The sequence below is a fragment of the Phascolarctos cinereus genome, unplaced genomic scaffold, assembly GCF_003287225.1.
Source record: "Phascolarctos cinereus isolate Bilbo 61053 unplaced genomic scaffold, phaCin_HiC Scaffold_4;HRSCAF=312, whole genome shotgun sequence".
In the NCBI taxonomy this organism is placed as follows: Eukaryota; Metazoa; Chordata; class Mammalia; order Diprotodontia; family Phascolarctidae; genus Phascolarctos; species Phascolarctos cinereus.
Genome location: NW_027555847.1, coordinates 415825641 through 415847094, shown reverse-complemented (window position 1 = coordinate 415847094; position 21454 = coordinate 415825641). Strand labels below are relative to the sequence as shown.

Here is a 21454-nt window from a genome sequence, read left to right as displayed (position 1 = left end):
TATGAAACGCTCTCTTATGGAATTGGAATGCAGCTTGCCATAGCCTGGATAAATATTGGCAACACTTTGTTGGCCTTTAAAAAATTAGCTTGGCAGTTCTAGTGAGGGGCAGCTCCTGGTTACACAGAAGACAACCAACCATGGATTTAGCAGAGAATTAACCCTGGCAATTAAAAGTTAAGCTGCAAAGGGGAGCAGAGCCTGGGAAGCCAGCTAAGTGAACTGCAGGAGAGCTGCCATGGCCAAGGTGGAGCAGTTTGAAGAGACAAGAAAACGAAAAGGGCAGAAAGGCTCTGCAGCACCAAAGGCATGTGCTTCCTTAATCTGTGAGCTCATTACAGGTGTACCGGTATATTCTCTGCATATCCAACCTTCTCACTGGTGCCATGTATATTTAGGCAAGGATGGACCTTGTTTTATAGCTGCTGCTCTTACCATGTTATCTTAGTATGCATGAGGTGTTCAGGGAGGACTAGCACCTCTGGTGTAAGGGCTTGCTGAGCCCTTTTTCAGGGCTGCTCATCCTCCTGTGGTATCCACTTGCTACCCAACTCTCACCTGCAGCCCCGAGAAGCTGTAGCATGATCAGCAGCCACATCCCAGTAAAACCTTTTTGGCACATGGGCTAAACCAGGTCGAGGATAACCAAAGGCCCTCATTCCTGATGATCCTTAGGGCGATATCTACCCTAAGAATATGAAGACTCCCCTCTGTGGAATGGGTAGATGAGAACAATTTGTTCCAAGAGCCATGAAGGGGGCTAAAGCAGTTGCTGTGGAGCACTTAGAGCTTGGTCAGACATCAAAGATGCCAAGATCATGCACTGCATCCTGGACCATTGCTGGTCACCTTGACTTTTGTCTTGCTATTGGACTTAAAGGACTCTGGAAGGAACAGTGAGGCTGAAGACTTTGTGCAAATTCTGCCTCACTTAAATCCAACTCATATGTGAGTTAAGACATCAGCCATAATGTCATTGATCCTCTTCAAAAAGGAAGGACAAACAACAAGTGTAAATGCCTTTACATTAAGCTAATTTTGTCTACTAGATGACTATTAAAGCATACAAGCTGGGGCTCATGCGTCATAATTTTAGGAGAGTAGATTCACAGAATGCTTTGAACATTGGTAATAGTGGTACATCAGGCACCTAATTTGCAACCTGGAAGTGCTGAGTTTGGACTGGGGAGGGAGTTAATACATTCATCAATTTTAATATAGAAATAATACAGTGTCACAACTCAAGAGATGATTGAAACCAGAGATTCCTCTTTCTAACAGGGGATTTATATCTTTCTCACATACAACTACTAATAGACAGAGAGATTACTTTAAGATTTGCAAAATGCTTTACATGTTATCTCATTTGATAAATTGACTGAATATCATACTGTAATTGTTACATGTTTATACCATTTACATGACTATTGGCAAATCTGACTGGATTCTTTACATCAAGAAAAGTGGTCATGGGGATATATGTCAGAAGTTTGTCATGCAAAGAAAATAAATGGTCTTGATTATATAGCACAATATACATATATTGGCCTTTACCAATGACTTGCACATCCTTTACAGCCAGAATCTTTATAACTTGAGAAAGTTCCAAACTACATAGACTACATCATTTGTAATTATATAGAGCTAACACAGAATAGACAAACCTGGTTGATTGTAGGAATACAGAAAAGCATCTTAAGAGCCTTCCCAAAGGTCTTGGCTCCCACAAAACCCCAAATGCATTTGGCCAACCACTTTCACCCTTAACTTTCAAACTCATGTATATTTTAAGGGAAATTCAATCCGTATGTTTCTGATTCATGGACACTGAATCCATTAAGATTCTGTTTGGTAAGAGCTTTCTGAAGCCCAAGATGACTTATGAGCCTTTTTATAGCCTGTTTATTTTGAAGCAGAAAAGTCACGTTTTGCTGAAAGTAAACAAAATTTAGAATGAAAAATCTTTAAAGTTTGGATAATCATGAAAGTTCTAAGACAATTAACCTGTGCAAACTTCATTAGCCACGTTTCTCTTACTTCTAACTGAACTCCAAATCATGGTACTTCATGAAGCCCACTAAATAAGTGCTTTATAAACATAAAGATTGCCATGTTTTAAAATAACAGTCTAATTACTTCAGAAAACACATATTCAATAGCAACATATATCCACACTTTGTGCTATAAAAATATTTTGAAATATGAGTATAGCTAAATATTAATCATTCCTTGAGATTACCCTCTGCTTGACGTGTGGTAAGTTGTAAGTAACAACCTCATTTATTCAGACCTTGTGAATTCAGAATTTGTGATTTTGGCTAAAGTTTACTTTTGTTATATGTATGGAAAAAAAGAGTTTAGGAAGCAAATTGGTTGTATAAACAAGATATGGAGCTGATTTAGCCTACTTAAGTGCTTTTAGAGTGTTTTAAAATAAGCATTTACAGACTGTAGTTATGCTAATTATAAATTTTTGTTTATCTATTCATAATTGCAGGTCTCCCAAAGGCTTTTATATATCAATGTGGAGTTGAACCACTTGCAGTCACTATGTGTATTGGAAAGTTTAAAATTTTGTTTTGTTTTTAATTGTATTTCTTTAAAATGGCTCCATAATTCAAACTATCTTCAAGAAAATTCATGTAAAAACATTAGGGAAATAATTTTGGAATCGGAAAGTTTTTTAAAGATTCAACTACGTGGGTAAAGAGAAAATTCAAGAGTCAATAGGAGGAAAAAATGGAAAGTAAGATGTAGGCATATTTGTAGGAAGAACTTTTTCTCTCTGATATAAGAGAGATAGAATGAAATCTGGGTTGACATTAAGCACAATCTCAGTATTTCACATGATTTTCAATCTGATGTCTTGCCTCTTACATAACGATATCACTTTGGAAGGGTAGGAGAGGGGGGCCAAGAAGAAAACACTTAAGTAAATCTTTCGCTCTCCTAAGGAAGGGAATGAAGTACTTCTTATCCCAATTAAAACTTTAGCTTTCTTTCCAAAATTAATCAGAGAAGCCAAATTAGTGGCTGAAAAACATTAAGATTGGTCCAACAAATCCAGAAATATGGAATACTGCTGAGATCAAGAGGAGTTGGGGAAAATTTATGATAAAGGGGGGAAATTAAGCCTATTTTTGTGATGGAAAAGTTGCCCATGTACTAAACATTTTTGGTAACATAAATTTACATTTCCTATTTTAGAGAGAAAAATGTGACCAGAATCTATGTTTTCTCATGGAACTCATACTCCCCATGCATAGAACAGCAGGGTTGCACACAATGTGGTTTAGAGGATCTCTGCCTTAGCACAAACCAAGAGTTTGTGATGGAATACTACTGCACTGTAAGAAATAATGAGCAGGTTGATTTTAGATAAACATGGAAAAACTTGCATGAAATAATGAAGAATGAAATCAGCAGAACCAAGAGAACATTATATATAGTAACAGCAATATTGTTCAGAGAATAACTGTAAACAACTAAGTCTGAATATTATAAATACTCAAATTAACTACAAAGGACCTATGGAAGGAAGATGCTTTCCACCTCCAGAGAAAGAACTAACAAATAGAAGTATGCATAATATGGTTTACTTGTGCATGTGTGTGTGTGTGTGTGTGTGTGTGTGTGTGTGTGTGTGTGTGTGTGAGAGAGAGAGAGAGAGAGAGAGAGAGAGAGAGAGAGAGAGAGAGAGAGAGAGAAATGGTGTAGGGTGGGGAAGGAGGGAAGGAGGCAGTTTGGAAATTAAAATGTAACAAAAAATTAATTTAATTTAATTTAAAAAATAAACCAAGAGTCAAAATGCCCAGTTTCTTCAGAAATGATAAAGGAAGCATATTTCTCTTTTTAATATTATAGAGTAATTTAAAGAGACTGCCAAAATATAATTGAACCATATGAGTACAAGCAATCATTCTATAGGCTTCAAGCATATAGTTTTGATAGTATAACATTTTAACCTGTACAAATCAACAAAGGAATTTTGCCTTGATTATCTATGACAAAGGAGGACAGTAATACCTTAGCTAATGGAAATCTGATATTATAATCATTCTTCATACCACAGAAAAGGTATCAAAATTCCTCAAGTCCAGACCAATGATATTATACACTGAATGAATTTCTGGTCTGGTTCATGTCAAACATTGGTTTTACACACAACCAATGTTTTTTGTAGGGATATCAATAAGGGGCAAGAAATACTGACTGAACAGAGTTTTCTCTTCACTGTGCCTTTCTTTACTCTTTGGCAAAGATTCAAAAAATATATAGTGGCATGGGCAAAGGGTAAGACCAGAAGGCAAAAAGAAGAAACACAAAAAGGCCAAAATAATTCACAAAATAAATAATTTGATCTCTGAATATTTGAGATTTGTCAGTGAAAAAGGTTAAAATGTATTATCACTACAAAACATTTTTTTCCAAATAGGCATTGCATGTCCTTCCCAAAAGTAAATCTTTAGCATGAGAAAAAAATATCTATATTTGATGAAGTTGACATAAACAATTTCTAAAACCTCAGAAAAAGTCACACAATTATCCTATGTAGCTATGGACACTATTAGCATTCCCAAGTGACAAATGTTCATATATATTTTTAATAAATATCTGTTTTAATAAATAAAACAGCAATAGCAGTTCTAGGGCTATATCCCAAAGACGTCATACAAATGGGAAAAGGACACACATGTACAAAAATATTTATAGCAGCCCTTTCTGAAGTGGCAAAGAATTAGAAACTGAGGGATTGCCCATCAATTGGGGAATGTCTGAACAAGTTGTGGTATATGAATGTAATGGAATACCATTGTGCTGTAAGAAATGGCAAACAGGGGCAGCTAGGTGGCACAGTGGATAGAGCTCTGGCCTTAGAGTCAGGAGGACCCGAGTTCAAATTCAGCCTCAGACACTTGACACTTAACTAGCTATGTGACCCTGGCAAGTCACTTAACCCCAATTGCCTCACCAAAAAGCAAAAAAAAAAAAAAATGGCAAACAGACTTCAGAAAAACCTGGAGATATTTGTATGGACTGATACTGAGTGAAGTGAGAAGAACCAGTACCTGTACACAGCAACAGCCACGTTGTGTGATGGCTAACTTTGATAGACTTAGCTCTTCTCAGCAATGTAAGGATCTAAAACATCTCCAAAAGTCTCATGATGGAAAATGCTATCCACATCCAGAGAAAGAACTATGGAGTTTGAATGCAGATGGAAGCATACTATTTACTTTTTTTTTCTTCTGTTTTGTTTTGTTTCTTCTTTCTTGTGGTTCTTCCTATTATTTCTAATTCTTCTTTACAACAAGACTAAGGTGAAAATATATTTAGTAGGAATGTATATGTAGAGTCTATATCAGATTGCACACTGTCTTGTGGAGGAAGGGGGAGAAAATTTAAAACTCAAAAGCTTATGGAAGTGATTGTTGAAAACTAAAAATGGATTAATTAAAAACAAAAATAAATTAAAAAGGTCAAAAAAATCTATTCATTGCCTCAAGATTAAGATTATTTTAATTGTCCCAGGACAGATGCTATCATGTTTCACAGAAGAATGCCCCTGCTTTTATGCAGAGTAGCACAATACATTCAGCTGCATCATCACCATCATCAAAGCTAATATTTATAGATCATTGAAATTTTCAAAGTACTTTACCTATATGATAAAAATTAATCCTCACAACAACCCTTCTAGCTACTCATTTATATTATTCTTCATTTATATAGTATTTTACTGTCTGTAAAGCACTTCACAAATATTGTCTCATTGGAGCTTTGCAACAACTCTGTGAGGTAGGTGCTTTATTATTCCCATTTTAGAGATGAGGAGACTGAGACTGAGAGTGTTAAGGGACTTGCCCAGAGTCACAGAGCTATTTTCTGAAACCAGATTTGACTCAGGTCTTCCTGATCCAAATCTAGCATTCTATTGATTGTGCCACCTAGCCGGAAAACCATTACTCATACCAAAACTACTAGGACATCTTTTTATGATAACCCTGCTATTCTTTGACCTAATCAGACCATACCTAGGATACTATGTTCAGTTCTGGGTGCCAAATTTTAATATGGACACATCAAAATATGGAGAAAATGCCATAAGAAGTTAACCAAGGTGGCAAAAAGCCTCAAAAGGATTGGTTTAGGAACCTGGGATGTTTAGTCAAGAAAAGAGTAAATGGGGGAAACACGTTAACCCTCTACAAACATTTAAAGAGTTGTCATCTTATGAAAGAGGAGTTAGACTTAGTCTGCTTAGCCCTGGATGGCAGAGCTAGGATCAATGGGTGAAAGATGTGAAGAAATAAATTTAGGATTGATAGAAGGAGAAATTCCTAAAAGCACTGGAGTCATTCAAAAGTAGAATGGCCTCTTTGGGGAGGGAGGGAGTTCCCTTTCATTAAGGCCAGGTGATCATGATGTAGAGGGAATTCTTATTCAGATGAGTTGGACTAGATAGTCTCTGAGACCTCTACTAACCTTTAGATTCGTGATTTGGGGACCAAAATAAAATGAAAGGAGCAAGTCTTACTCTCACCTACGAGAGCTTGCTAAATATTTATTCCTCTGGATTAAAGAACTGACCATTATTAATATGCATACACCCTTGGGAGAAACTAATACACCAAACCAGGGGTCTCAGAAAGTTTTGTTCTTATATTTTTATAGAATTTTATCATATTTAAAAATATAAAAAGTATTTTGTACATCCTCAGATGATAGTTTGCCAAGCCTCCATACCACTCCTCCCTTGTGAAATTATTATCAGTCACTAACATATTATGAACTAATTTATTGAGAGCAGACCCCTAACAAAGTAGAATAAAGAAGAAAACAGTAGGATGTAATGGAATTTTTTTTCAATGAAGACTCTCATGGTCTTCAGAAATCTGTCTAGTCAGAGTCCCTCCCCACATAAGTGGGAGTTTTTATGTCCTTAGGCCAAGAAGCTATGTCAGGGAAACAGAGGCTAATCAGGTCCTGGGACTGCTTGGTCTCCTTTTAAGGAAAAAATAATTCATTTAACGGGAAAGGAGAGAGGGGCTTAGCCCATACGGCAGTCAAATACTGGTAAATGTTAGTCCTATCACATCTCTCCTTAAAAGATCAATTTAGGGGCAGCTAGGAAGAGTAGTAGATAGAGCACGGACCCTGGATTCAGGAGGACCTGAGTTCAAATCTGACCACAGACACATAACACTTACTAGCTGTGTGACCCTAGGCAAGTCACTTAACCCCATTGCCTAGCCAAAAAAAAAAAAAAAACAAATAAAACATCAATTTAGTGAACATGTATCACCTCTATCAAATCGGTTACCATCGCAGGGAGGGAAAGGTGAAGGAGAGAGAAAATTTGAAATTCAATTTTTTTTGAATGAATGTTGAAAATTGTCTTCGTATATAATTGAGGGAAAATAAAATATTTTTTAAAGTTCAATTTAATATAAATAAATAAATATAGAAATCCAGTTATAAATATGAAATTCCTACTATCTCTAATTCCTAGTAATAGGTTGGGTCACCCAGGGGATTGATCTCGAGGTTTCTAAGTAGTTTTTCTCTACACTTCTAAAGTGAGCCCCAAAATGTACACTTACCTTTGATAAGCAGCCAGGAGATACAATCAGCTGAAGAAAAGGCATTTGCTAAGATGGCATAGTAAGAACAGCAATTACAAAACATTCCCCCATAATCCTGGAGTGCACTTTATTAAAAAAATATACACAAACATTAGTAAGAAGAGTATGTACAAATGTAGCATGCACCAACACCTGAGAATATACATAGGGAACATATGAGGATAGTGCAATTTACAATTCCAGTGGCACAAAGCTTCTATTTCCTTTCTTCTTTTTTTTTTTTACTTTTCTTTTGAAAATAATTTCGATTTTATTGAGAGTCCACCAGCTCCCAATTGTCTTATGAATTTTAAGTGGCATCTTCTTTAGCAACAAGATCTTTCTTGAGCAGTCCCATGAAAGCCATCTTCTCCTTAGTTTGGAAGCAACCATGCCCAAATTAGGAGGTTTTGTCATTAATCTTCAAGTCAATCTTCTCCGGGGTATAATATTTCATCTGTACCAACAGGAACTTTTATAGTGTAAGGACACTCTTCTTGGACCCAAAAACAAAGGTTTTCAGAATGATAACGTCATCAGACATTTCACTAAATGATCTTCCTAGACAAATCATGATCAGAGGATGCATTGTTTTCATATTTCATTTTGGTTTTTTGTCAGTTTATTGTTACCACCCTTGATCTGATCGCTGAGTCCAGGCTTGTAAATGTTTTTGTTGACCTTAGTGAGGTAGTAGCTGTTATAAACCAGCCAGAGCAATAGAGAATACCACACAGAGAAGGTGCCAACCTCTGCTAAGACCATCTTAAACAGGCCTTGTTGGGTTTTGTGGGGCAGCTTTTTTGTGCATCAGTAGCTGGTAACATCTTTGTAACCTTTGCACTTGGTCCCCCTAATGACATCAATCATCTCATCCTGCCCGGACACAGTAGACATAGGAACAGCTGCTTCAACTTCTCCCACCTGCCATTCCCCTCCATCAGGTACAATTCTTCTGCCTCAGAGGAAGCAAAAGCATCTGTGGATGGTTATTGACTCAGACAAGCTAGCAGACTCTATTCATGTTGTTGAAGTCTTTGTCCAGCTGTTTGGGATTTTATTGTTGTTGTTGTTGTTGTAACCATCACTGCACTTAGTGCAATACTTTGTGAAGGCCTCCATCTTGGATTTATGCCAGTTATGTTAGAATTGCTTCTTATACTCATCACTAATGTGATCAACAAAGATAGTTTTGAATGTACAGAGGCCTCAGAAGACTTGTAAGTGACCTGCATGATGAGTGAAGGCAAAAGGAGGCAGGGGGTCTTTACAATGGAGACCATCTCTACGTCTTCTTTCTTATTCGCCTTAGGACCAGGCTTGTTCACTTCCTGAACATGTGGGTCATGCCTACATTATAGTCCAAAAATGCTGTGAGGTGGTGGGGTCATTTGGGGGGAACTTATTCACCCTCCCTGTGATATATTCTGCTTCACTTGCGGAGGATTTCTGGTGGGACATGCTCTCATTACCGCCAAGATTGGCTGGGACCTATGTCCTTTCTTTTATCATTGTTTTCTCATGTTGTGCCCGACTGAGTACATTGTTTCTGATTGGTGATTTTGATCAACTGGATTCCCTGGAACTATTCCTCTCTATAGTTTATCTCTCAAATGGCAGATCTGTCTGTGATTATCTCTTTCTGTCTCTGTGTCTTGGTCTCTGTCTTTCTCTGTCTCTGTCTATTTCTATTTCTTTCCCTGATGGATGTCTTCTACTGGGTGTATAGCTGCAAGATGCCATGGCTGATGGGGATTGAGGATGAGAGAAATTCCCTCCCAACTTCTTATTGTGTAGAAGTATAGTAGTCACCCTCCATAAGATGGCTATCTGTCTCTATTGAACCTTGCCGGCTCTCAGGTCCAAGTCAGATAACTTCAATTCTTATCATGGCTCTGCCATGAAGTGGCTGTGCAACCTTGGGTAAGTCATTTCGCTGTTGCTTGCTTGCCAACAGCCATTGAGGACATGGCTAATCTTTCATTAGCAATCTTTCACTAGTGCCTGTTAATTCCGACAAGGAGACTTCTTCACACTTCCTAAAGGGATAACGCATTTTTGTGCTTGTTTTATACATGGATGCTCTATCTTTCTGTTACCACAGAGGATGTCTGGGGGGGGGTGGAGGGAAGGTGTAGAACAAACTCCCGCAACTACCATGAGACAGACAGATTAAAGACAGATTAGATAGATGTTTCTGCATTTTGTTTTAAAAATACCAAATTAGAGACTTGTGCTTAAGTTTTCATTAGTTTCTACAAACTAGTGAAGTTATTGCTATACAAATACATATGTATATATATATATATACATACATACATATATACATATCTTTATTGTTGATACAAAAAGAGGGATTCTAAAGTCAAATTCCTTCTTTTGTTGAAACCTACATATTATAGCATTTTGTCTTTTTTTAATAAGCATTCCTACTAATCTGGAAAAAATCATTGCATAGAAAACCAGATAATTATAATTTTATTAATATATAAATTGAGACCCAGTGTATATATGCCAGAAGAGAATTAATTTCTCACTGCCTGCTGGAAGTTTTCAATCACTTGGTAAATTTTTTTTTAATTCTCCATAATAATTTTTATTATATTTTCATTAGCTTGTTATTTTTCCTCACGAGAACTGGATCTGACATATGCCAGAGTTCTGAATAATAAATGACTTAATTTTCACATGTTTATACAGCAATAAAACAGACTAGAGAAGATCAAAGAAGATATGTTTATTTTACATTTTCTTTCCTCTTTTGCTGGGGCTTTGAATTCTTAATTAACTAAATTCTCCCCAGTAACTAATCACATCCAGATAATAAGTTTGGAAGTTAAGGAGAATAATTAATTCTTTAAGGACACAGAAGTACCATTCAACACACAGCTCACCCCCAAGTAATGCTGCAGTAAAGCATTAATGCTTCCTTATGCCCATAGAGAACTAAGCTTCTTGAGTATGATCACTGTATCTGTTATCATCCTTATAATTATGGAGAAAAAAAATCATCAAAGGTGTGACAATTTCTAGATAATGTCCACAACTTTTATTTGGAAGAAAAAATATGTACAACATGTTTTCACATATGTGACTATTTGAAAAAAATCTATCATATCCATTTCTTTTTGGCCAATTAATATTTTTCCTAATTTAATTGCTTTCATTCTTTTTCCTATTCCTCCTCCCTCAAATACAATTTACAACTTACAAGTGAGTTTTGACAAGAGTGTTTAAATAAAAAATTTTATTTAAAAAAACAGGACTTCTAGACTCATAAATTCAGAGAAGACATTAAAGATAATCTCATCTAAATCCGTCATTTAGTGTAAAGGTAAAAGACACAGAGGAAGGGAAGTGACTTACCCAAGGTCACAAAGCCACTTACTTTGTGGCAGAGCCATTATAAGAATTGAATTCACCTGACTTTTTTCTATTTAGTAATAGTTTTTACCCTTATTTGGACAACTTGAGCCCATATTACCTTTCCAGTCTTTTTCTATGTTACTTCCTCCATGAACTCTACCACCCAGCCATGCTAGTCTCCTTGTTCTTCCTCACCCAGGACGCTCCATTTCCCATCTCTGTGCCTTGACAGTGGCTCTCCCCAATGGCTAGAATGCATTCTCTCCTCACCTCTGCCTCTTAAAATCCCTGGTTTCCTTTAAGAATCACCTTAAGTGCCCCTTCTGCATGAGGCTTTTAGTTCTTTTCACTCTAACTGCTAATGCCTTCCCTTCCAGATATAAGGTTTCTTTATATCTCTTTTTTGTGTCTTTTGCCTGTAACTATGAACATGTATCATGTCTTCTGCATTGAAATGTAGAGTCCTTGAGGGCAGGAACTGTTTCTCTTAGCCCTTGTAGTCCTAGCACCCAGAATATTACCCAGTCCACAGTAGGTGTTGAATAAATAATTGTTGACTGATTCATTCAAAGGGAACCAAAATATCCATGGGGAGCTTATCCATGTAGAGTATACTGAGGCTTTGTAAAATAGCTTGAGGTGCTTTAAACAAGAAATGTCTTGATAGTGAGAGAAATGATTATTTAATAACCAAATACTGGGGAGATCCAGCATTTTTTCCCTTCCTCATTTGGGGATTAGATTAAGGGTGGTTGATGTGATGAAATCTTGGAGTTGTTGCCCTGCCCAACTAGAGAAACTTTCGTGTGTGTGTGTGTGTGTGTGTGTGTGTGTGTGTGTGTGTGTGTGTGTGTGTGTGGCAAGTGGGGTTAAGTGACTTGCCCAGAGTCACACAGCTAGTGAGTGTTATGTGTCTGAGGCCAGATTTGAACTCAGGTATTCCTGACTTCCAGGCCGGTGCTCTATCCACTGCGCCACCTAGCTGCCGGAGAAACTTTCAAAGAAATTAATTTAAGGTGAATTCCAGTCCATTATGTTCCACTCAGTCAGGTCTGAGCAGAGGTGGACCGGCTTTTGTCTAGATTGCCCTAGGCAGGGTTAGTCTGGGTAAGAGATAAGTCCCTTTGACCAGTGACTGAGTGATCAGAATCATGTCTCTCAGCCCCTCATTGGAATAAACCCACCTACCCTTATAATATTCATTCTCTCATCACTTGTTAACCAATCAGATTTGATTGCCACCCTCAGGAACACCCATTCTTCCAAGGGCATAGAAATGTTGAGTGGCATCCAGGAGGGGTATTTGACATTCAAGAGTGTCACTGACCCCTTTTTTAATTATGTGTGAGCATGATTTCCAAAATGATTAATTACCTGGAAACTATATCTCTCAAGCTTTTTGTACTTCACAATAGTAAAGCAGCCACAGGAGGCAAAGTTCATCCTAGAAATATGCCTTATGTCCATCCCTTTGCCCTTACTGTAGTGTTCTGTGGAGAAGATAGAAGAACCAGGAGGAACATACAATGCTGTCACAACCATGGGGCTCAAGTGATACACCACAAAGCTAATGAATTCTCAGCCCTGTAGCAAAATACTATTGGAAAACTCAAAGGTGGTAGAGCTGTTAGCATATACTGAAGAAGGATGTGAGGAGCAGAAAAGCTCTGGGCTGCGGCCATAAGCCTGGGACTGGTTTCCAAAGAGAAGAAAACAGAATCAGAGAGTAGGTATAGAGGATACCAAAATATAAAGAACCATAACACAAGGATAAAACTGAAATGAGAACCAAAGAATTTAGGAGTCAGTCAAAAAGGATCAGGCCTGAAACAGCAACAGACGCAAAAAAGTGAACATAAAGGAACACAGAAGCAGCAACACAGAACCAGACAGGGATGGAGGAAAATGGTGACTGACTTAAGCCATTGGAACCTGAGTCATTTCTATTTCTTATTTTTCAGTGGTGAAGTAAGTTCGAATTTAATATGGAGATAGAGAAGCTTTGAGGAAGGTTTTTTTTAATGCAGTCAAGGTGCTCATTAGGCCCTCCCTTCCCCACTGCAACCAACCGCCCGGGAGATGCCATCTGCAAAGGCATCATCACACCAGCCCTCTGATTAGGATCTCAGGGCAAGTCTAGTCCACAAGGTCCTACATACTTCTTCCTCCCCTTGCCCTATGGCTACTGAATTCCCATCTCCTGAGCCCCAGATGCTACAAATGTAGAACAGCCATCTGCCATCTGCCACCTGCCACCTGCTGTCTGCCATATGCCAAGAAAAAAGGCTCTTTCCCCTGTCACCTCCCTCTTTGTCTGCTTTTTATCATTAACAAACTTCTCTCCATCTTATATATCTTCCTCACACGCTCCTTCCATCTTTGGTGCACAAAGGAGAGCTGAAGTTCCCTCTCAAGTCATCTATCCTCTCCAAGGCTGACCACTTCTTTGCTCACCACCATTGGTAAACAGGATCAAGAAGTCAATGTATTCCTTACTGCCTAGTGATACTCCTGGAAGCACCCTCTTCATCACAACTGATACTTCCAGAGCATCATGATTGATGACGATGATGAGATGATAATAAAAATAATAACTGGCACAGAGAAAAAAGGAAGTAGTTATATGATATAGAAATTGTTGTGCCTATAGGGGAAATTAGAGTGATAGGAGGGAAATAATGCCTTATTACCTACAACTTTTTGAGTCTTCAATATTTCCTAGTAGAATGTTTTATTTTAAAAGACAAAGCAGATCAGTAATATAACATTAATATATATTGGATTTAGCAGAATTAACAACAAGATGGGGCTATGTGACTAAGTATTACGGGAAAAGTCTAAAATCCAAAAGCAACAGATGGTCTTAAGGAATTAAATCCACCCAGGCCCTTTGCAGATAAGTTTAGTTAAAATTAAAGGAAATAAAATGTTAAAGTCTTCCTATTTTACTGTGTTAAAGACACTGCATGCTGGCTTGCCAACAAAAGGACAAATAATTATTTTATTTAACCCAACTGACAAAAAAATTTGATTCAGGGTTTTTTTGGACTTATTTTTACTAAGTCTCATTAAACATTCAAACAGCCACATTTTTATAGCAATAACTGACTAGCTAACAATTCCAAGATTCAACAAAGTTTCTATAAATGGAAAAAAATGTTCCAAACCCACTAACAATAATATAACTGTAAATATGGAAAAGTTTACCAAGTTTACAAATGAAATCCCTGAATCATATGAGCTAAACAAATAAAGACTCAAACTGCTGACTTAGCAGAGAGGGTGTGGGAGAAAGAAGGGTCCATGCATGGGAGCAAAAGCATTTAGGAAAAGAATGGGGAAAACAACATATGACTGAGAAACTATAGCAAACAATGATTAAGATTTCCCAGAAAGGCCATGATGACATAGTTGTTAATCCTGAGATAACATAGCCCTAAACTATTTAACTTTAATAATCTAAGCAAGGCCCTTTGTGACTTGTTATGACTTTTGTTGTCTTCCTCGTCCTCATTTCATTATTTTAAACTTTAAAACAAAGCTTGGTAACATCTAGAGGAGTTCTGTCCTAGAAAATCCCTTCACTGATACTTACCAGCAACTTCTAGTCTTAAAGAGATACTTGAGTGAAAGAAAAGTTTAAGCAACTTGCATATGCCCACATAGAAAGAATGATTCAGAGGCAGGATTTGGACTCAGGTCTTCTTGAACCCCTGGTTGACTCTCTATCCCCTTCTCCACCGCCGCCTCTTTAAACATTTGAGTAAATATAAAATAGTAAAAATTTCAGTTCTAAAAGTGTTACATTTAAATTTCTCTGTAGTAATGCCTCATTACCTAAAATTTTCTGAGGTTCCATATTTATATGATTTAGGGTTTTCCCTTATAAACTTAGTAAACTTTTCCAAATTCAAAGAGCATATGGTTCTTTGGAGGAAAATGTATTACATAATTTAATGAACAATACTGCACACCTGAATAGTACTAGACTATGAGTAAGAAATTTTTAACAAGCGTTAAGCTGTGGTTACACTATACAAAAAAAAAAAGGAAAGAAAGAAAAAAAGAAAAGAAAAGAAAAAGAAAATATGAAGTCATTGGCAAATAGCTGAATGATGTGGGTACTTTGTATACTAGTGATATAACTTTTGGAGAAACATCAAAGTTTAGAATTGGAAAGGACCTTTGGAGTTATTTAGTCCAACCGCAACATATATAAATGTTTGCCTTCCCCCCCCCCCACTTTTAATATCCCCAGTAATTCTTAGGCACAAGACATTACATCATTTCTTCCTTAAATCCACTTGGATCCTTTGCCTATAGGTCTGTGTGGGCCTGGACCACCAGCTTGATGGCCACCTCTCTCAGTGGTTCCTTGTCCCTTCCTTCCCAAATCTTCCCTTAGGGCATTACCAAGTGAATTGACCCTAGCCAGCTCCTGTTTCAGAGCCAGGAGAGCAAGTCCATGCTGGAGTGGGATTGGGGGAGGTTGCTTCTGAGGTAACATAGGCACCTAGAATCTTCATCCATCAAGCTGTTACAGTCTGTGAAGAACTACATAACCCAGAGAGTCAGGAGAGATGAAACTGCTGATAAAAACTTGCTGATTCTGATCATTTTGATCATATCCTGTCTAGGTTATTTTCTAAAACTAGGAATTAGACGCTGAGTTCCACAAAAGTGAGGGCAAGTACCATACATTTCCTAGGTCAGTACTAGACACATAATTAGTACTTAATAACCCTTTGTTGCATGAATGAATTGTTAAGTGAATGAATGGGTCAAGACCTATGCTGGTTGGTTGAAAAACAGGTTGAAATGGGAAATTATTCATCTTAGCATTTGTTGTGAAGAGGGATAATATGAATGCAATAAGAGTGTAAAAGGTTGGAATGAGACTGTGGATGATTTTAAATGCCATGTTGGAGAGTAGAAGAGAGGAGAGGACATGGTCCAAGACATAATCTTGGGGAATACCTACATCAAGATGAGGGATGATACAGCAAAAGAGACTGAGAAGGAGTTGTCAAATAGGTAGGAGAAGAACTAAGAGGGAACTGTGTTCCAGACACCAAAGGAGGAGACAGTGGTCAACAAGTGTGCAAAGCTGCAGAAAGGCATGAGGGCTGAGGAAAGGCCGTTGGATTTAAGTGGGTAGGAAACATAAATGCTAAGCTTTAAGAGAGTCTTCAAAAATAGTGGTGAGGTTGTATGCCAGATTACAAAATGTTAAGAGGGTCATGAGGAAGTAGGCTGCTCTATGGAATTTGACCATAAAAGAGAGGAGAGACATAGCATGATAGCTTGAGTGGAAGTCATGGCCAAATGCAAGTTTAGGACATTTTAGGGGGCAATTGGGGCTTGAGAAAAGAACATCATCAGAATGCCCAAGTTGAAAGACTTGAATGTGAAGACCATATAGTCTAACCTAGACAGGAATAAGAATCCCCTCTATGATAAACCCAACTACAGGCTTTGTTTAAGGATATTTAATGAGGAGAAACCCACTGCCTCTCAAATCAGATGTTCTATTTGTTGAGAAAATTTTACTTACCTCAAATTTAGATTTCTATTTGCATTTTCCAACTGTTACTTCTAATTCAGCCTTCTGTGGGTCAAGCAAAACAAGTCTAATTCTCTTTTCACAAAATGTTCCTTCAATTATTTAAGAAAAGTTGTAATCATTTCAGTTGTGTCTGATTCTTTGTCACCCCATTTGAGGTTTTCTCAGCAAAGATACTGGAGTGGTTTGCCATTTCCTCCTCCAGCTCATTTTATAGATGAAGAACTGAGACAAACAGGGTTAAGTGACTTGCCTAGGGTCACACAGCTAGTATGTGTCTGAGGCTAGATTTGAACTCAGGAAGTTGAATCTTTCAAGTCCGGTACTCTATCCACTGCACCACCTTCCTGTCCTCAAAGTTGTAATGCCATCAAAAATCTTTTCTTCTTCAATTTCAACATTGCTAGTCCCTTTAACAGATGCTCATATATCATGAATTGAAAACACTTCATCTTGGGCCTTCTTCTGGGCCCACTCTAGCTTATCAAAGTATTATTCAGTCAATCAACAACTATTTATTAAGTGTGTTTCAGGCACTGTGCCAGGCCCTGAGGTTACAAAGATAAAAATGAAAAGGTAATTTCAGGAGAGAGTCACTGGGAGATGAAGGAGCAGGAAAGGCTTCATGGCAATTAGGCTAAATTTTGAAGGAAACCAGTGAGTCTAAAAGGCAGAAATAAGAAAGGAGTGTTGCATTCAGCCAACGGGATAGAGCCAGTGAAAAGACATGGAGGTGGGAGAAGGAACATTTTGCATTAGGAACAGCAACAAAGCCAGCTTGGCTGGACCACAGAGCAAATGAAGAAGAGTAATTTATAATAAGACTGGAAAGGCAGGCTGGAACCAGGTTGTAAAAGGCTAAACAGAGCTTTTTAATCCTGGAGGCCAGAGGAAGCCACTGGAGCTCAATAAGTAGAGATTAGGCTATTGCAAAAGGACAGACAAAAGGTGATAAGGACTTGGGTTAGGGTGCTGGCTTTGTGAGTAGAGAAAAAGAGAGGGGTTCTAAAAATCCCACAGAAGCAGAATTTACAAGACTAGGCAACTGAATGGATGTAGATAAAGAAGAGATATGAATAAATGATAACTCTGAAGTTACACAGGTGAGTGATTAGAGCCTGGGTGATTGTAGAAATAGGAAAGTTAGGAAGACGGTTGATATTGTTCAGTCATTTCAGGTGTGTCCAACTCTTTGTGACCCCACATGGGGTTTTCTTGGCAAAGATACTGGAGTGATTTGCCATTTCCTTCTCTAGCTCATGTTACAGATGAGGAAGCTGAAGTAAACAGGGTAAGGTGACTTGTCCTGGGTCACACAGCTAGTAAGTGTCTAAGGCCAAATTTGTACTCAGGAAAATGAGTCTTCCTGACTCTAGGCCTGGTGCTCTAGCCACTGTAACACACCTGGAAGAGGATCGGTTACCTGTCTACTAATTCCATCATAAAAAGAAATAAGGTTAAACTAGCATGACAACATCTTGATAAAGTCACACTGGCTATTAGTAATCACTGCTTCCTCTCCTGGAATCATATCTATAACAATTAATTTGAGAATTTTACCAGTAATCAAAGTCAAGTTCATGGGCTGATAACTTTTAGGACTTATAGGGAACAGGTGACCTGAATCCATCAAGGAAACTAGCTGATCCCTTCCTATCACTTTACTTTTCTTCAGAATCAAATCCCTATCAATCTTTTTGGTTCTTTCTTTCCTAATTCCTTGGTCATTATCCTTTAACAGAGAAAACAGAAACAAAGTAAGAGTCAAATAGCTTTGCCTTCTCTGTCACCTCATCAACCCGCCAAACATTCATCCTCAACCTTTTTGATCCCTCTCTTTCTCCCGTTATAGCTTAGAAATCTCTTTTCATTAACTCTGGCTTTCCTCACGAGGCTTGGCTCATTCAGAGCTATTAGAACTCCTGAAACTTATTGCAGGACTATTCTGTGCTTTTGTATTTAGGTGTTATTTTCTATCACTTTCACCTGTTCATGTATTTTTTAAAATCTAAGCTGATTTGTGAATCATGTGCATCTACATTGGTGTTCTCAGGCATCTTTTTTTCTTCTTCCTCAAAGCGTTTCCCTTTTCATTTTTTGAATTTCTTTGTTGGGTGGTTCTCTTCTCTCCTAGGATGGCTTTCTCTGGAATATTGGTACATGAGAACCTGCTAATCCTTTCTTTGAACACTTTCAATTTTATTGCTCTGGGCTAAGGGTTCTTAACTTTTTTAGTATCATGGACCCTTTTGGCAGTTTGGTGAAGCCTATGGACCCCTTCTCAGAATGTTTCTAAGAATAATGTTTTTAAATAATTGAAGGGAATGCTGAAATTCAGTTAGAGGCTAATGAAAACAAAGATATATTGATGGTTTCCATGCAAGTTCACAGACCCAATGAAACCTATCTAAAAACTCCTTAGGGGTCCATAGACAGCAAGCTAAGAAAAACCCCTCTCCTAGGTTTTAAAAAATGAATTCAGGATGTCAGTCTAACAGTAGCTTCATTTTATAGTGAAAGAAGTTACACCACAGAAAAGTTGTATCATAGGTTCTAGTGCAATGATTCTTAACACTGGTTCTGTGACATGTTTGCACATCTCTGCTCTCTATCTTGGTATCTCAAAATTCTCTGCAGAAGTAGTTTAAATCACTTAAACTTAAAAAAATGCATCCCTTTTAATAAGGCAGTGGGCATTTTTAGGAAAAACTAGGAAAGAAATTTTGAAGAGTGAAATGAGCAAAACCAAGACAACACTGGATACAGTAACAGCAATCTTGTTTTAAGAATGACTTTGAGAGAATAAGTTACTCTGTCTATTATAAACACCCAAATTAATTGTAAAGGATGTATGAAGAAAGACTGTGCATTCAGAGAAAGAACTGATAGAATTATGTGTACAAAAATTTTACATATACATATATATGTATATATATACACATGTGTATATGTGTATATATGTACATATACATATACGTGTGTGTGTGTGTACTTATTTGTGTCTAATGAGAGCCATCTCTAGGGTGAGGGGGATGAAAAAAAAAAGAAACTTCCATGATACTTTTGTAGTATATTTGAAAGGAATAGCAAGTTGTACATAGTAGATTTGTAGTTTCATGTACAACTATCTTTTTTATTGGGAAACCTTGTTTTATTCCATAAATTAAAAAGAAAAATAAAAAGAAAGCAGTGGGGGAAGGGAAAGGGCATTGTCATGAAACCAAATAAGAATGGGTTATCATCTCTGAAAATCGTGAGTGATCATTTCTGCCATTTTTACATAGCCATACTGTGTCAATGGGAGCCATTTCATAAGTATGAGCTCTTGCCATCTTGAAATGTAGAAATCTACAAATAGAAGGGAGTAACCATATATCATAATAGCCAGTAACAGTAGCTAGCATTTGTATAGTGTTTTAAGGTTTGCAAAGCACTGCATATATGCTATTTCATTTGATCCTCACAACAACCCTGTGGGGTAGGTGCTATTATTATTCCCTTTTTACAGATATATGACTACAGAATATTCTACTTCTTGGGCATATTCTATCTGTATCATGATATAGATTTTCATTTCAGCCAAACAAATGGCATGGTCTCTCATAATGCTTGAAGCATCAGTTTAGATGTTACCTCCTTTGTGAAGCTGCACATTGCACCACTCTCCCTCCCCATCTCCTTCCTCAGTTTCCTTTGTCCCATACTCATTGGTATTTATGTACATTTATATAGTGCTTTAACGTTTTCAAAGGCATTTTGCAAATGTTATCTCATTTGATCCTTACAACAATACGTGGAAGTAGGTGCTATTATTATCCCCATTTTATAGATGAAGAAATTGAGACAAAGGTTAAATGACATGCTAGTAAGTGTCTGAGGCCAGATTTGAACTCAGGTCTTCCTGACTCTATCCACTGTATCACCTAACTGCCTATCACCCCAGCAGCCTATAATCTCCTTGAAAAGAGGGGCTGCTTCCTTTTTGCCTCTTTATTCCTGTTTATTTGGTAGACATTGCCTTAAGTTGAATTAAATTGTTGCAACATTTAAGTTCTCTTCTAGGTAGAAATAATACGAACCCCTAATTCTCTATAAATCTCTGAGCTTGAATCTTTATTTGAATTACAAACATCTGCCTTTACAAGGATTTTTTCCTTCTGGAACACCAGCCAGGAAGCCTCCAAGCAAGTTAGATGGTCCGTATCTAGGTGACCTTCAAACCAAAATATGTAAGAAATGTGGGTAAGTCTGAGTCATAACACAGATTTTATGTACCTTATAGCTAATGCTACTGTAGCTTAAGTGATAAATCATCAACTACAGCAAAATAAACAATGGTTTCAAAAACAAATTCAATTTTAAGAGTCCCCTTAATGAATCCATAATGAGCTGCATGTGTATAAGAAAGGAAAAACAGGCTGCTATGGTATGTTTGCTTTGGAAAACATTGAATATTTAAAAATTCAAAATGCATCAATTTCCCTCATCTTGTGAGTCATCTCATTACCAAAATGAAATTTAAACACCAGACTTTTGAATTCAGAAGTTATTTCAATGGAAAGAAAATGCATCTGCCATTGATAACCACACACACACACACACACACACACACACACACACACACACACACACACAAATTAAGGAAATGTAATTTCCAAAATTAAGCAAACAAGAAACAAAGACAGAATCATTTTTGACTCTTATTCTTGAGGGGTGATGATTTTATGGTGAATTGAGAACTTTTGAAATATCCCATATTGGATCTTAACTTGAGCCTTTAGACAATTATCACTTCAAAATCAATTAGAGATTGTTTCTCAAATAAACATTACACCTAAAACATATATTAGTTAACTTATAAAAAAGGATGTAATAAGCAATGCAGAAAAAAGAAAGTGAA

General features: G+C 37.3%; 1 pseudogene; it reads right to left on the bottom strand.

Annotated features, from left to right (window-relative positions):
• Nucleotides 1–8219: 8219 nt before the first annotated feature.
• Nucleotides 8220–9009, bottom strand: LOC110223260 (large ribosomal subunit protein uL3 pseudogene; annotated as a pseudogene).
• Nucleotides 9010–21454: the final 12445 nt, after the last annotated feature.